The sequence below is a fragment of the Octopus sinensis genome, linkage group LG12 (genome assembly GCF_006345805.1).
Source record: "Octopus sinensis linkage group LG12, ASM634580v1, whole genome shotgun sequence".
Taxonomy (NCBI): domain Eukaryota; kingdom Metazoa; phylum Mollusca; class Cephalopoda; order Octopoda; family Octopodidae; genus Octopus; species Octopus sinensis.
The window spans coordinates 17,736,554-17,751,049 of NC_043008.1; the positions used below are offsets into that span (position 1 = coordinate 17,736,554).

Sequence of the window (14,496 nt, forward strand, 5' to 3'; positions counted from 1 at the left end):
CCAGAGGTGTTTTAATTTTTTTTTACTACCACGCCTCTACTAGGAAAATTTCCTTCTCTCCACGCCCTCCTTGCATCTATGAATAAGGTTCCCTCCCACATCTTAAATAAAATCTAAATTATGCTTTAAGTCGTTTTATTGAATATGTATTAGTCACATTATACAACATATGTATAATTTTATATATAATCACATTGTACAAAAAGTGAGATACTTGACAGTGCTTCATAACAAAAAATGTATTTCTTATTGAATATGAATTAGTCACATTATTATTGAGATTCTTGACGCTGCTTCTTAGCTACAATATTTTGAATGCATGGTTGAATGCCAAAGAGAGCACAGAGAAAGTCACGTTAAATGTTGAGCTTCTTTCTGTACTTGGTCTTGAGGGCAACGAGCGTGGAAAATGCAGCTTCACGAAGAAACATAGCTAAAATCCGAAGCCTGACGTGAGATCAGAGGATAAATAAGAAGGTACTTGGGCCAAAACGTTTCAAGATCTACTTATTGAAGTCTTCTTTAGCTGGGGAGTTGAACTTCAGCACAATAAACTCCTCTTGCACTTCATCCAAAGACAAGTTTTCGATAGTGAAATCTGAGAAAATTTGTTTGCGCTAACTTTCACCAGAACGAGTTCTGCTGCAAGGAGTAGATTTGGTTTTATGAGAGACTCTCCCATGATATGGCTCTTCCTGCTCTTTGCAGTCAACATGGTGATCTCATAGGAAGCCTCAACAACCATTGAAGTTTGTTGCCGAAATGCCCCACTACCGTCCAACTTAGCTTGCTTCAAGGAATGTCTTTTTGTTTCAAAGAATCCCATGAGCTTGTCTGCAAGAGTAGGATGTGTTGTCCTCAAGTGGCATTCCAAGCATGAGGGTCGCATTCCATCATTGCACAAAGTTTTGTTACATACCACACACTAGGGGACATCTGTGTCACCCTTTTGGAGGGACACGAATCAAGATCCAATATATTCGTGAAGATACTTCCGTATCTTTGCATTCATTGCGAATTATTTGATGTACAGTGGCCAGCTCAAATGTGTCAATTACAGATAAGGCATGTGTAAGGCAATGTCAAGTTAGAATGCTTGGAGTAAGAAGTTCTGAAAAAAATTCAAACAAAAAGTAAACTTTTGAAATAAAGTTAAATTTAAAGAAAAGATATACGAAAAATTTGCACAGTATCTAATATTGTATTTATTTGTACGAAAATATGAAAAAAAAGATTCTTTAAAAAAGAAAAGATTTTGCACAGATTTTAGTTTTACCTAGTATTTTCTGTAATATTTAAACCTGAAATTTAGTTTAACATTTGGTTTTATATTATAAATTTTTCTTTAAAAGAATTACTACGAGTAACCTAAACATTTAATATCAAAAATTTTGCTTATTTAAATTTTTTTTATTTTTCCAATCTATGTTTCAATTTCTTTAAAGACTTAATTAAATTGAGGAGTAGTGGAACCTACAACATACTTCTTGTTTTATTTCCTATTTTTAAATATATCCCATTTTTATCTTGCTAAAGTTAAAAAATATATTTCAATGTTTTAAATTAAGCTAATATTGCTTAGCATGTTACTATAATGATTTGATAATATTTTCAGCATTTCTCTTGATTTTTAAAAATCACATTATTTCATATATATGAAAATTGCGGATTAAACTTGTTTATAAGTTATTAACTGAAAAAAGATGGTTGTATTTACACGATAATAATATCTAAGCTTTATACAGTGGTTCTTAACCTGAGTCTCGTGACAAAAATAATTACAAAATAAAGGCAAATGTTAAAACTACAATTCAGAATTAGAGACGGTTTTGAGGGATATAACGGGTGTCTATATGTATGGAAAATGTTAAGCAGCGCTAAGATAGTAGGATAAGAAAACTAAAGGTATAAGGTAAATACTTTTGCATTTTTTCATAAATGTCCCATTATTTGACCATGCTCTCGTTAAGAGACTAACAAATATAACCAGAAAGCCTCACGCCACTCTTGAAAATTATTGGGCGCCCTCCCCCAATGAAACTCCTTCACAAGGTGTAAAAGATGTAGCTAAATGCAATCCATCGTAAAATGTTATATGACCAACAATATTCGAAGTTATTCCTTTGTCGAAATAAACGCTTAACCTCCTGAGTAATCTGGTCAAATCGTCCTAGAATAGTATGATGAGGCTGAATATTTAAATTATTTTTAAACATTCTTAGATATCACAACGAGACATCATAGTTAAGGTTGTTTATATTACATAAAAGTTATTGTCAACATTGCTAGGAATACACGCTTTAGCGAATTATAACTGACCCTGCATGGCGTAATACAGTTGAAATACATTATAGCGCAAAAAAGACACTTCCTAGATTATCGAATCTGTAAAGTCATCGATCAGTTGTGAAGTCAATCAGGGGTTAAATAACAGCTACTTCTTATATCAATATTGCCATGTTCACCGGATATGACTACAGGGTTAACACTTTTTTTAACATTAGAAAACAACTAATTACTCACCAAAGCTGCATCGTAAAGTAGAAGACGAAGGGTCAGTAATTGTCAACTTAATTTAAAATTTTCTTGATTACTCAGAATTAGGATACTAAATAATACAAGATATTTACTCCAGAATTCTTAATTGGATATCTTAAAAATTAAGGATATTATCTAGGACAAGATATAACACATGGAGTGAAGTGCAGCAGAAACCACGCGAAAACAGAATAAAGAATACATATTAAAATGAATACACTTGTTAGTACGACTGGGCTAAACTTTATTGAAAAAATTGTGGCTTTGATAGACAAGGCGCCGGTTGAAAAACAAAGTATTTCTATTAAGATAGTCTCGTATATGAAATAATGATTTTTATTCCAATGATATTGCTGTAGGTTACTATGTCTTGCACACATCAATATTCATCTAGGAATCGATCGAATTGATTACTAATAATTTGGGAAAATATTTTCCGACCTCTTCGAAGCATCAATATCAAAACAAATACTAATATTTATTTATTTTTTTTCATCTTAGAATAAAAACAAAAGAAGAAATGATATGAAATAACTAAGTTGTTGAAAATATCGATTAGTTCACAAAAGCATTCAGGTGGAAAGAAACACTATATGGTTCAAAACAAAAAAGAATCAAACACAAAAATCTTATAGCTGGACACAAATCCACTAAATTTCAAATATATGAAAGAATAGCGTCAACTCCTGAAGATAAAGAAACGAACACCTTAGTGGCAAGTAAACGTCAGGACTATACAATAATATTTCATACTAAGGAGTTAAGAAAGGAGGCATAAACTACTGATAGTAATAATCATGTTCATCTGTATCATCATGCTCTTGTGTTTTTTCTCTTTATTTCATCTTTGCTATTTTGACCGTATGTATGAGGTCATTTAACCCTATTATCTCCCCTGATTTCGCTCTTGCGTCTCCCGTTTGATCTTTGACTTCTGGCCGAAATCAGATTGCCATGTTGATTCGCTAGCCTCTGCACGCATTTTTTTTCTCTCCTTCTTCCTGTGTTTTTTCTCTGTGTATCTTTCTGTAGAAGAGCGTAGGCTCGAAACGTTAAAGACTTGTTTTATTTATATTTCCTGAGCGCCATATTAATACAATTGTTTGTTTGTATTCCACCTGCCTTCGTCTTTTGTTTATTTCCGTAAACCTGCCTTCGTCGTTTTTGTCTATTTTCATGAAGCTTCCCGTTATATATATATATATATATATATATATATATATATATATATATACATATATAAATATAATTATATATGTATGTATATACATAATATATATATATAGTATATATATATATACACACATATATTTATATATATGTCTGTGTTTGTCTGTGTGTCTGTGTGTGCGTTGAATTTGAACTCGGAACGTAAAGATGGATGAAATGCCACTAAGCATTTTTCTGAACTTGCTAAAAATTTTGCCACCTCATCTCCTTCAATACTACTTTCATACTGAGCCTAAATTTTAGTGCGCGGCAAAAATGTTCACAGGGTCCGGGTGAGTCGAATACATGGAGCCCAGCGCTCAACTTTAACATATGTTATCGAACCGAAAGGATGTACGGCAAAGTTGATCACGGTGGAATTTGAACTCAGAACATAAAGACGTACGTAATGACGCTAAACATTTTTGCCCGCTTGCTAACGATTCTGCCAGCTGGCAGCCTTAACCACTTTTTATGTTGTCAAATACAAGGCGGCAAGCTGGCAGAAACATTAGCAGGCCGGTCGAAATGCGTAGCCGTATTTCATCTGCCGTTACGTTCTGAGTTCAAATTCCGCCGAGGTCGACTTTGCCTTTCATCCTTTCCGGGTCGATAAATTAAGTACCAGTTACGCACTGTGGTAGATATAATCGACATAATCCATTTGTCTGTCCTTGTTTGTCCTCTCTGTGTTTAGCCCCTCGTGGGTAGTAAAGAAATAGGTATTTCGTCTGAGAACAATTTCGGCCGAGGTTGACTTTGCCTTTCATCCTTTCGGGGACAATTAAATAAGTACCAGTTACGCACTGGGGTCGATGTAATCAAAGAGTCCCCTCTCAACAAATCTGAGGCCCTGTGAACAGCGAGGTATAACTACAGTAGATATTCTGATTGATACGGTGAGAGAGTAATATCAAGTGAGTCTATGAATGTATGCAAATATATTAATAGTAAATATATATATATATATATATATATATATATATTTATATATATATATATATATATATATATATATATATATATATATATATAGGCGCAGGAGTGGCTGTGTGGTAAGTAGCTTGCTTACCAACCACATGGTTCCGGGTTCAGTCCAAATGCGTGGCATCTTGGGCAAGTGTCTCTGCTATAGCCTCGGGCCGACTAATGCCTTGTGAGTGGATATGGTAGACGGAAACTGAAAGAAGCCTGTCGTATATATGTATATATATATATAATATATTTATATATATGCATACACTTTCTGTTTAAGATTTATTGTAGTGTACATAAATATTATTCTTGAGTGGCTGTGTGGTAAGTAGTTTGCTTACCAACCATATGGTTCCGGTTCAATCCCACTGGGCAGGTGTCTTCTACTATAGGCTCGGGCCGATCAAAGCCTTGTGAGTAGATTTGGTAGACGGAAACTGAAAGAAGTCCGTCATATATATATATATATATATGTGTGTGTGTGTGTGTGTGTGTGTCTGTGTTTGTCCCCCCTACATCGCCTGACAACCGATACTAGTGTGTTTACGTTCCCGTAACCTAGCGGTTCGGCAAAAGATAACGATAGAATAAGTACTAGGCTTACAAAGTCCTGGGGTCTATTTGCTCGACCAAAAGTGGTGCTCCAGCATGGCCACAGTGAAATGACTGAAACAATTAAAATAGTAAGAATTTGGGTGCAAACAGTAGAAATGATATTTGCATTGGATGCAAAGACTCTTTTTCGTTAAATGGATATATTTTCTTCATTGATTCAGCACCCGTATATTATTATCCTTTATCTAACCACCACCTATCGTTAATATTATTGGACAATTATTGGTGATCTGCAATATTGAAAATATGTTACAGCTGTATACGAACATGTTTGTATTTAATCGAATCATTACTTGATCGAAACTTCAATTTATCGAACTAGAAATGATGAACGGCACAGTTGCGTTTTGTAGGGTTAGAACTCAGAATGTAAAGGGCCGAAGCTAAAGACTGTAAATCATTTTTCTAAGCTACTCTACCAGTTCTGACAGCCGCAACCATCTCGGCATTAATTATAATTTTTGAACAACATCAATAACAACACATAACAAAGTCAATTGAAACACTAACATTGTGATAAACAGAAATAAATAACAAGTGCAGTAAATTTAGTTAAATTATACTAAATTAAGACAATAATTCATTATATAACACAATATAACATGTTAGAAACAAAAAAATCAAAAGAAAATATAACATATTTAGAAAACACTAGAAAACAACGGAAAATTATTCAAGTTTGCGACGCAAAGAAATTAAGAAGATATTTCTCTATAATTTATTACAGTAAACAGAAGTGTGCTATTCCCTTGCTGCTGAATGAAGCAATCCGTTTAAATAAACATTGTTCGTTTACATCAATTGTCTGTATATCTTTGCGTTTGCGTGTTTCGATGTATGTAGTGCGAAGTATGTGTTTTTACTATCGTACCGCTTTCTTAGGTTTCACGCTTGTGCGTTAATACGAACGTATATTTGTGGGTATTCTGTGTCAGTGTTTATGTACAAGTGTTCTTGTGTGTGTGTGTGTGTGTGTGTGTGTGTGTGTGTGTGTGTGTGTGTGTGTGTGTGTGTGTGTGTGCGTGTGAATAACTGTGTATAAAAGCATGTGGTAGCGTGTATGAAAGAGTGCTTATCTGTAAACTTCATTTCTCTACTGATGTGTGATTGTGTGGGTTTGTATATATGAGTGTGTATGAGAAGAGAGAAAATGAAGAGAAGAGCCTGTTCATGTGATCAAGTGTGAAGCTTCGAACGTGGACACGTATTTTAGTGTTTATAATGTGTAACATTATTATTATTATTATTATTATTATTATTATTATTATTATTATTATTATTATTATTAATATCATCGTTACTATTATTATTATTATTATTATTATTATTATTATCATCATCGTTATTATTATTATTATTAGTAGTAGTAATAGTAGTAGTTGTAGTAGTAGTAGTAGTAATAGTAGTAGTAGTAGTATTTTTATTATCATCATCATCATCATCATCATCATTATTATTATTATTGTTTATATTATTATTTTTTAATATTTTTGTTGTTACTGTTGTTACTGCTGCTGTTGTTGTTGTTGTTGTTGTTATTATCATCATTATTATTTTCTGAATCCTTTCTGTAAATAATGAGTGGTGCTCCATTACTGCAATTTAAACAATTTAAACGAGAAAAAATAATACGATATATTTTAGAAAATTCATGTTGATTTTCACCTTTTTTTTAATTGGCGGATTCATTTAGACGGTTACATAGAAATGGTCGAATAATTACAATGTTGCCACAGTATTAATGGGGTGTGCCTTGATGTCACTGCATCTTTATAAACTTGAAACTGCCCAGTTATTGATAAAATAAGTCCAGTAAAACAAAAGAGTGTGGAGACTGACGAGATATCCATATTTGGATGGAAGTGTGTAGATTATTGTATGTGTAAATCTATTCTGGAAATATTTACGAAATAATACACGCAAAATATTTCTATCTCTATTTCACTTCTTTTTTTCTTTGTCCACTGTTAGGAGAAGGAAAAAAAAAGAAATGGATGGGTTTTAATTTTTAAGTGAATTTAGATGAAATCTAAAGTTTCAAATTACGTCGTACAGAAAGTGTTCATTCATTTTCTACCTCTGTACTATAAAGCTTCAAACGAACTACAAGGCTCTTGTATTATCTGTATAATAGGCAGTGAGAGGGGAGAGCATGCCTGACTGATGACCAAAGAAAGTGTCCGTGCAGAAAGTCGTACAGAATGGATTGGTACCATCCACGGCTACCACAGACTTTAATAAAAGTATTTTATGAAAATAGATGAGTGTTTTTTCCAATATTTTTTATAATCATTTCTCCACATATGAAAAATGACCATAGAAGAGATTCTGTATCCCAAAGTAGCACACTCACCTTAAATAGCAACTCCAAGAAACTCCACTTTCTATGTGTTTTAATTACAGAGTGTGCTTATGACTTTGTATGCAAGTGGCGGGTGATGTCGCAAATGTTTCGCTTCATATTTGAGACCAGAGTGAAAAGCTTAAGCAGGAAAGGAGCGCAATATGACTGACATACGGGAGAGTAAGGATGGAAAAATTGATTAGTGCGACATCTGGCGGTGTTGGACACCCTGTTGAATGTAGGAAATGAGAAAAGAGTCGAGTGATTGATGAGTGCAGAAGAGCAAAAAAGGAGACAATGTCATTATACTATCAGAAACGGTAAAGAAGAACATCGTCTAACAAGACAGAAATTGTTAAAGAAATCTTTATATTTCTGTTGCATTTGAGGAACTGTTGCTACTCTCATAACCACTGCTGCTATTAGCACAAGCACCGCACTAGCCAACATGCCACAATCTATGTAAATACACATTTATTTGTCTGTAGTCTTCTGAGGATAGACTTTTACACCCGAAATATAAAGATTTCTTAAACTTTCTGCACTGTTAGAAACTTTCCTTATTACTCATTTCATTCATTTTCTACCTCTGTACTATAAAGCTTCAAGCGAACTAGAAAGCTCTCTTGTATTATCTGTATAATAGGCAGGGAAAGGAGACAGCATGCCGGACTGACGACCAAAATCTGGAGCGATTCTCTCTCATATTGTCAAACATTTGAGTAATTCTCCGGATGTCTGTGTGTGCAGCAGCAGCCCCGACTCTGGTATGGGAGAAGTACTATGTTGTGCATCATATGTGCAACGCAGTGGGACTGAAGTAGGAACCATGTGGTAGGTAAGCTAACTTCTTACAACACAGCCACTGTTCAAGTTCTTAGAAATACTCCAGCATGTGAATATCATGACACGTTTCACATATTCTCAAGCTTTCTCGTGTGTCTTATTTTCCAACTAAGCATTCTTCACGTTATATAATCCATGTATCCCTAACTGCTATCAGCTGGAATTCCATTACTGGAAGCCTTATATCGACTGTTATAACGAACATCAACCACATTGATTTCAGAAATATCGAAGTTCATTCGTGGGTGACAAGCAATGCATTTCTCATATGCGATGGCAACGCAAAATACAAACTACGATTGAGATAATAATAAGGCGCACTACGAATGAGGATTACTGTGATACGTACCTCCTTACCAACACAAGAGCATGTACTGTTAACAAGATACGTGGATGTGCTGAAAAGTTCCTGGTTTTAAGAATGTCGCGGAAAGCCTGGCTGGGGACCCAGCCTTCCGTGTTTTCTTACAGTGCTTAGAAAAACTGAAGGACAGCTGCAATAAGTGTGCGAATCTGAGAGAAGAATATGTTGAATAAAATCATAATTAATTTTATCCTCCTGTATTTTCTTTAACCCAAAGCCAGGAGCATTTCAGCATCCCCTCGTATATAACTAACAAATAGACTAGTTCACTTAACATTAAAAATGGAACATAGAACTACACACTTAACTATTTACACTGAAGCAACGCGATGAATAAAGAAATGAACGAATCCTTCATGAATTAAAAATTAATGAATATTTCATGAAGATTTTATTTTCCTGATATCAAATCCCCTCGTCAAAGTGTCTTGTAAAGAGATAGCTTAAAACCAGCTGACTTGCTGTATATATATATACTATGATGGCGATGTGTAAATTTGCACGGCATTCATGCTTGCTTAAACATTTAAATGTTTAAACAATCGGTTATATACATATCTATCTGTATTACTACACACGCGCATACACCGTAATACCATAGACATTCTGAAATATATATATATATATATATATGTTTGTATGCATATATATATGTGTGTGTGAATGTATATATGTATATATGTATGTGTGTATGTATGAATGTACGTATTTATACACACACACATACACACACACACACACCACACACACATATATATATATATAATATATATATATATATATATGTATGTATGTATGTATGTATGTATATATAACATCATAAATACAAAGAGAGACAAAGAGGGAGAGAGGGAGAGAGGGAGAGAGGGAGAGAGATTCATGCATACATAGATTGAAGGATAGACAGATATACATAAAAACACACAGGAATATATGCATACAGAAATACGTGAGAGTATGTATGAGAAATGAAATTATTGCTTTTAACACGGAGTTAAATTTATTAAAAATTCATGGATGACATTAACGGGCGATTTATAACTAAATTCATTTCCGTTATCGATGTTGAATATTAGAATTATTCATAATTATAAAAATGTGTCATTATCCATTCCGAACGCAGAATATCGTTTCCATTTCAGTAAATGGAAGATATACGAAGATACGTTTTTGTTAAATTCATATTTGTACTACCTTTCACTTTTAATGATAACGATGATAAATATGTGTGTGTGAGTGTGTGTGCACGCGCGCGTATTTCATTTCTCATTAGCAATACCCTTTCCTTTATATAAGCATAAATGTAATTCTTTTCCAAAATAAATATCCCTTCATACTCGAGGCTCCAGTGAAATTATAATGTGTTACTCAGGCATCCAGCTATGAGGCCACAACATCTTATCACAGAAATATTTATTAGCTAATGAAGTTCATAAGATAATCGTTTCTTCTTTGATATCTCATTCCACCAACAAACACACACATATACATATATTCACATCTATATATACTTATGCATATATATATACAGAGATAGAGAGAGAAACATGAATCGTTACTTCTTCATATAGATATGTAAACATAAATAAATAAGCTTGTAATACACCGAAATATAATTAATTACTTAATTCATTCTCTACATGAATACGTAGATTATTTTTGTGTGTGATCTTTAAAAAATTTTTTTTATGCTTGTAATATTCAATCATTTACAAGCCTTTTCTCCATCTGATATTTTCAGACATTTCTGTTATATTATTGTTCTCGAATAGTCTGTTGCCAGTTTTGTAGAAAGTGGCCTAGATTACTTCACATATACACGTATCCATTTAGGTATGGATTTAAAGCATAGTTTACATACATGTGTGTGTTAATATTTTTCACAAGTATTTCGTTGATATTTATCCCAAGTGAAGATAGGTATTATGCGAAGCACATTTTGCAAAAATAAAGTGCGAAAACATACGTTTCATACTTCAGACATATATATATATATATATATATATATATATATATATATATATTCCCGAATTTCAATTCATCTTATCATTTCAGCAATTAATGAACATTTTTCTCTCATTTAAATTATGCCAATACCTCATATGAAACGTTATGTCAAGATCTGAAGTTTATTTAAAGCCATTTATAAATTTAATTTAACGAAAGTTCAAAGAAAATTTTTAATTGCAGACATTTAATTTGTCGTTTGAATAAAATATTTTACAACAATAGTATAGAAACCACTTTATTCTCTTTTCCTAAAGAAGGGTGAATGGTTGAGACAGCGATTTTAATTCTTCACAGTAAATCACATTCAATTTATTTCATTTTGTATGAATTGTATGACCTTTTATATATATATACTCACTAAAATCCTTCGATTCTAGGTCTGATCTTTACTCGTTACTCTTTTACTCTTTTACTTGTTTCAGTCATTTGACTGCGGCCATGCCGGAGCACCGCCTTAATCGAGCAACTCGACTTATTCTTTTTGTAATCCCAGTACTTCTTCTATCGGTCTCTTTTTGCCGAACCGCTAAGTGACGGTGACGTAAACACACCAGCATCGGTTGTCAAGCAATGCTAGGGGAACAAACACAGACACACGAACGCACACACACACATATATATATATATATATATACACATATATACGACAGGCTTCTTTCAGTTTCCGTCTACCAAATGTACTCACAAGGCATTCGTCGGCCCGGGGCTATAACAGAAGACACTTACCCAAGATGCCACGCAGTGGTACTGAACCCGGAACCATGTGGTTGGTTAGCAAGCTACTTACCACACAGCCACTTCTGCGCCTAATTTGTTTTCTCTGTGAACTAAAATAAATACTTCAATTTATTGCTAACTTTTTTTGCCACTAAGATGTTACTCGCCAATGTATGGTTAATTTGTTATAAGAAATGAAATTTCTAAAATAAATTTATATGCGTGGCTGTGTGGTAAGAGGTTTGCTTCCCAAGCACTACGTGCCACCTTGGTCAACTGTCTTCTAATTTAGCCTTGGACCGATCAAAACCTTGTGGGTGGATTTGATAAACAGAAACTGAGAGAAATGTATGTGTAGGTATGTATTTGTGTGTGTGTGAGTGTGTGCGTGTGTGTGTGTTTCGCCCCACCATCGCGTAACAACCGATGCTGGTGTTTTTTTTATTTCCCCTTAATTTAGTACAAAGACTTACAAAAAATAAGTCTTGGGTCGATTTCGTAGACCAAAATCCTTTAAGGTGTTGCTCCAGCATGGCCGCTGACAAATAACTAAAACAAGTAAAAGAATAAAAGAATAAAATAATATGACAGCTCGAATATTAAATATGCATGAATGCATAACGGAGGCGAAGATTGTTTATCATATATTCACTCTGGAAGGCTTTGAGAACCCTAATCACCATAATGATGGAATTCAAAAAAACAAACTCGGTTGTGAATGTATATCATGAGAAATGAGCATTTATATATTCTAATATAATCTAATTCTTTCATGTTTATTTTTTTTTACGTTTGATAGCCACTCAGCTATTCTAATCTTTGGTCTATAGCATATGGTAACTTTCTCGAAATTTCAAAACTATCATTTTGTTTAACCCGCGCAGAAACATTACTCCCATATTGTTCTTTCTACCACATGCATTCTTCTAACAATTGTTCTGCATCTCTTGATATCGCAAGATCGTAGTGACCTGAACAATCCAGATGGATGACATTAATTTTAGTTATTCATTAATTTTAGTTACAGCAGTTCATTTAGTGTCGTTAAATTTAATGTACTTGATATCAAAATCCTATGTAAGTATGCAACGTAGAACACTCGACATAAACTGTATATCTAGTGATATTTCTCAAATTTCGTCAGTAAGCGAGATGGCTCAGGGTATATTTCCGTATTATACACATCCTTAAAAAAGAATAGACAAACAAGGACAGACATAGGTATTAAGTCGATTACATCGACCCCAGTGCGTAACTGGTACTTAATTTATCGACCCCGAAAGGATGAAAGGCAAAGTCGACCTCGGCGGAATTTGAACTCAGAACGTAACGGCAGACGTATTACGGCTACGCATTTCGCCCGGCGTGGTAACGATTCTGCCAGCTCGCCACCTTCAGAAAACAGTATATCTTAAAGCAGTACAACATTCAGATGAATCATTCCACAAGACCTTCAATATGAAAAATACTAATAAATTTAGTGTGAATATATTTAATGTAGAATGCGACAAAAAGCTATGTAAAATAGATATGCAACGAAGAAACGATACCATTGACTCAGGGATTCAGTGTCTCATATGCGTAAACATGGTTTTGTGTTTAATAGTTCACTTCTCAAATTCGCGGCTTCGGTTTCTATTTCATTGTGCGACACCTTGCCGAAGTGTCATTTTCTAGATTCGTGATTTGTGGGTGTAATTTAGTAAAGTGAATATCAGTGGATATCCATCTGAGATACAGTTTCTGTTTTTGTCAACTAGACTTAATCTGGCGGCTAGTTAAATTGACTAATTATCATTCGGTTGCTTTAGAAACTCCGTGAGAGGCATTTTATTCAGTCTAAAGTTATCCTCCTCAATTCTTCTGCCGAGGTGCAAAAGATCTTCCTTTTGACTCACCTGCTACAATATATATATATATATATATATATATATACTTTATTTAAAAGTAGCAGAAATTCAACAAAACCTGTTCCTCGGAGTTTCACGAGGAGTTTCAAGGGTAGAGTAATAAAGCATATCACTCTACCCTTGGTATTTGAGTACTCGTTTTTCCACCTTGTTTCACATTTATGTGTTTACTCCGGTATATATATATACATACATATATATATATATATTAATGATCACCATATACAGGACATACTTAGCGAAGTGTATAACTCACCCAACTATCCGAAGTAGTAGTGACAAGAGAGCAACTATATAGTGTAGCAATATATTACACGAATAGGTGTGAGAAATAAGCAAAATTAAAAAGACAGTCAAAAGCGCCGTCCTCACGTAAAACAATAATCATATAGCACATATCGAATAAATGAATAATTCTCTAAGTATGTAGTAAGAGAAAGACAAAATAATCGCTGTTAATATTTTAATTGATTTTTAAAGCAGAAAGTGGAAGTATTCTTGAGCAGCTTTTAGCTTTATTAAACAATCTTTAGGATAATACACCATAATTCGTTATACGTATTTATAAAACATGGCGTGGTTACATACATTAATAAAGGGATATATTACACTCTGAAATTAGAATAAAGGTAAAATTTTCGGCATAATCTAGATGAGTAGTAATCATTCGAAGTTCAATAAATTAATTCGTGATTTTGAAGACATGTACTTTGAGAATTTGAAATACGTGTAAATGATAAAAGATTAAGAGAAGTAAACTTTTTTCTATATATGAGTGAGCATACCTTTTTTTTTCATATTCCATACGCGTGAATAACATTCAACAACAAAATATACTTAATCACATTTTTTTATATAGTATCCAAGAAAGTTTTTTAAAGAACTTCTGTATATAATCAAATGTCAAAATAAATAAATAAATAAAATATGTAGTTTAGTGCAACTATTTATTATAGTACTTGCCAGAA

At 33.5% G+C, this 14,496-nt stretch overlaps 1 long non-coding RNA gene across 1 annotated transcript in view; it reads left to right on the forward strand.

Moving 5' to 3' along the window:
• Window positions 1-1,906, forward strand: part of LOC118765516 — a 9,693-nt gene extending 7,787 nt beyond the window's left edge. The window contains exon 3 of the long non-coding RNA XR_005001379.1: window positions 1,896-1,906. This is a non-coding gene — a long non-coding RNA (uncharacterized LOC118765516). The remainder of the gene's footprint in view (window positions 1-1,895) is intronic.
• The last annotated feature ends 12,590 nt before the right edge of the window (window positions 1,907-14,496 follow it).